The sequence below is a fragment of the Myotis brandtii genome, unplaced genomic scaffold, assembly GCF_000412655.1.
Source record: "Myotis brandtii unplaced genomic scaffold, ASM41265v1 scaffold2271, whole genome shotgun sequence".
NCBI classification, from domain to species: Eukaryota; Metazoa; Chordata; class Mammalia; order Chiroptera; family Vespertilionidae; genus Myotis; species Myotis brandtii.
In genome coordinates this window covers 139,500-143,486 of record NW_005358524.1, presented here as the reverse complement: position 1 = coordinate 143,486, position 3,987 = coordinate 139,500, and the positions used below count along the sequence as shown (strand labels likewise).

Below are 3,987 nucleotides of genomic sequence, written 5' to 3'. Positions count from 1 at the left end.
TCTGAGGTTTGACAGTCTGTTCTGTGCCTCTATGTCTCTGGATCTTTTTTGTTCATCAGTTTATTTTGTTCATCAGATTCCACATATGAGTGAGATTATGTGATACTTGTCTTTCTCTGACTGGCTTATTTCCCTGTTGTACCTCAACTTAGTGTTGCAGATTTGGGGAAATGACTTAACCTTTCACAGTTAAAGCCACTGTGATCTTTCAGGTGTTTCAATACTGGGAAAGACTGTGATTCCAAGGACACCTCAAGGAGCAGCTTCCCTGGTAACTAACGTTGTGACAGGCTTGTAGCTGCTGATTGGACAGTATGATTGGACAGTGACTCTTTACAGGGAGGAATGTCACTCACTGAAGGAAATGGAAAGTTGTTCAATAACTTATCCTGAGTGAAAAGGTTTTTCAGGTTTCTCTCCTGGTGCTGTCACTGAGCTCAGGGCACCTCTGCAATACACTCGGAGAAAGGGCTTAGAACATGACATCCATGAAGGAGAAAAATAAAAGAATGAAAAGGCAGTTGAAGTACTGAGGAAGAAATCACTAAGAAATTGTTAAAAAAATAATGGTATGAAGTGATATGAAAAAATAGCAAATAAAGTTTCAAAACATATAATAGAGAACTGAAATGCATAAATATGTCACAATATATATTTATATACTGTATATGAGGCCCTTAGAACCATAAGAAATGCAAAACATTCACTGTGAATAAATTATTCTTGAATTACCCCCCTTAAAAATCAAATTACCCCCCTGTGAGGCATATGCCCCACGTTGAGAACCACTGTCTTAAATTTTCCCATCACTAGAAAAGTTTAGTAACTATGTGTGGCATAGATGTTACCCAGACTTACTGTGGTTGTCATTTCCAATCTAAACAAATATCCAATCTTTACGTTGTACACCTGAAACTAATATAACGCCATATGTCAATTATACCTCCACATAAAAGTGAGTAAAATTTATTGAGCATTTCTGAGCATTTTACTCCATAACCAGAATATTCAGGGGCTTTCTTTGCATCAGATTTTTGTTTAATATCTCGGTGAGCTAAGTGCCCTTCATCCCTACAGTTGGAGAGAATAGAGTGATTGCGGTTGAAGGACCTTTGCAAGGACACAGGCAGTAAAGGTGCCCTCCAGGTTGAGCCCAGCGATGTGGTTCAGACCCACACGCTCAGCCACTGCACCCACCACCTCGCATTCACCTTCTGAAGAGACTGTTCCTCCAGGGAAAGCACTCCCCTCCCTCACTCACAGATGTGCACGCCCACAAGCTACTCCTCTCAGTGAGTGACCGCATTTCCCATAAACTGAGGCGGCTGCAGCAGAGCAATTCCGGTTCCTGGACAAGATTCCCGCCTCACCATTGTCCCCTTCTCTGGAAATGACAAGCTTTGTATTTATCTTATGTAAGGACACCCAGAGCTCCCGCACACACCTTCTCCTTCTTAAAGACAACGGTTCCCCCAATTCCTAAACTCAACCACTATTCTCATCAGGATTTCAGGCTTTTCAGCATGTTGAGTGCAAGGTAGACCCCCTGAAATCAGACCAGAAAGTGTGTCTCACTTACTTTGGGAAAATATGTTTCTGTTAATGTGGAAAAGTCAGAATTTCTTGGCGAGGTTGGGAAGAAATCACTCCTGTTCCTGGATTTGAGAACAAACTCTGTCCCTAGACCCCAGTGGTAATTCAGTACTGTGGGCAGGTATACAGAGGCAACTAGGAGAATATCACTTTTAATTTAGCAAACAGACAATCATAACTTACTAAAAATTCACTAATCGCGATGTGTGACAGTCTGGGAAAGACATGCTAAGGTCCACATTAGATTTGGATGAAAAAGAATGGCAAACAAAGCAATTCAATATAAAGAATACACTGAGATATAGTCAAAGAGAACACTATCAAATGTGTTTATACAAATTTGACATAAATTTACAAATCACAGCAATTTATTTTAAAAAGAACGGACAGCCCTGCTGGTGTGGGTCAGTGGTTGAGCGTCGTACTGTGCACTGAAAGGGGGCCAGTTTGATTCCCTGTCAGGGCACATGCCCGGGTTTCGGGTTCAGTCCCCGGTCCAGTGTGTACAGGAGGCAACAGATAATGTTTCTCTCTCACATCAATGTTTCTTTCTCTCTTAAATAAATTTTTTTAAAAAAAGAATGTATCAACAACTGTGGTTTAAATTCTGTATGCTGTCCAGTTATGTGTGACAAAACCTGCTGCTTTTATATCTCACTTTTCCTCAAGCTGACTCAATAGAAGGAGAGTTCAGGTAAAGCAACTAACAGCTGCCCCCACAGGGTCAGTCCTGCAGGTGGCCCCAGGCCGGACCTCCCACTGAGCAGGAGGGGAGGCAGCCCTGCTCTGCTCCACAGGAAACTTGGGCTCCATCCTAGGAAACAGCTCTTGACTTGGTTTCTGGGGGACAGTGGTAGTCAGTTCAGAAGTTGTACAGTCTCTGATCTTCACTCTTGGGGCCACAGCTTTGTGTTTAAGGAAAATGCATCACAACATCTTGGGAAGAAACTAGTAAAATCAGAAGCACAGATTTTAAAAAAATATATAGTTTTAGTTGCTTTCAGGGAGGAAAGGAGAAGGTGAGAGACACAGAAACATCAAATGGGGGGTTCAAACCTGAAACCAGGGCATGTGTCCTGTCCAGGAATCAAACCTTGACCTGGTTCATAGGTCGATGCTCAACCACGGAGCCACCCCGGCTCGGCCAGAAACACAGATTTTTGTGGAACAACAGGCAGCTTGCCATCGGCAGCATCACACAAGGTCTTGAGCCCTCCCGTGTCACCCCATGGACTCACCTGTGTTAAGCCTGTAGGTTGCAATAAATCTGGGAAACGAGTGTTTTGTGATCAGCACAGGCAGCATTGAGTATCTGCCCGGGGTCCACTCGGAGGCAACCGGGTCAATCCGCTTGGAGAGATAGGCTACTGGTCTTTGCAGGGTCCAGACTCCTGGGTTAGAACTCCTAGGGCTACCCCGCTGTTCTCGTGAACAAAAAGATTAAAGTCCTGCATCACATCTGGTAGCCCCAGTGCCGGGGCCTCAGTGAGCTTTGCCTTTATGGTGATGAAGGCTTTCTCCTGCTCGGGACCCCAGTCGATGGGTGCCTTCTCTTCCCCTCTTAAAGCTTCATAGAGAGGCTTGGCCAGGTCTGAAAACCCTGGGATCCAAATTCAACAGAACCCTACCGCTCCCAGGAATTCCCGAATCTGCCGCCTGGTGCTAGGGACTGGGATGGCGCATACGGCCTGCTTCCTTTCAGTCCCTAGACTTCGTTTCCCTCGGGTGATCCGGAAGCCTAGATACTTGAGTTCTTTCTGACAAATCTGTGCCTTTTTCTTAGACACCCGAAAACCTGTTTCAATTAATAGTTCCAGAAGGGCTTGTGTTCCCTCCCAGCACTGAGCTCATGTGGAGCTGGCCAGTAGGAGGTCGTCTACATATTGGAGTAGAACACACCCCAAGTCCTGTCCTGGGAACTTAGACAGATCAGATGCTAGTGCTCTACTAAAAAGATTAGGGGATCTCTTGAACCCTTGTGGCAGTCTGGTCCAGGTGAACTGCTCCTTGGCCCCTGTAGTTGGGTTTTCCCATTCGAAAGCGAAGAGAGGCTGACTGGAAGGCACTAATCGAAGACAGAAAAAGGCATCTTTTAGATCTAGGCATGTAAACCATTCCGCCTCTGATGGGATGAGTCCCAGAAGAGTGTAGGGGTTCGGCAATGCTGAATACAGGGTTATAACAGCCTCATTAACAGCCTGTAGATCCTGCACTGGGTGGTAGTTGTTAGTCCCAGGCTTTTTGACAAGCTAGAGAGGCATGTTCCATGGAGACCTGCATTGTTTAAAAAGTCCCCACTGAAGCAGCTGGTCTAAGTGGACCTGGATTCCTAGGCATGCTTCCCTTGGAATTGAATATTGGTGGATTTTAACAGGCTGTGCCCCAGGCTTTAAC

At 45.1% G+C, this 3,987-nt stretch overlaps 1 protein-coding gene across 3 annotated transcripts in view; it reads right to left on the bottom strand.

Moving 5' to 3' along the window:
- LOC102241645 (DLA class II histocompatibility antigen, DR-1 beta chain) overlaps positions 1-3,987 on the bottom strand; it is a 155,201-nt gene that overhangs the window by 117,645 nt on the left and 33,569 nt on the right. The window lies entirely within an intron of this gene.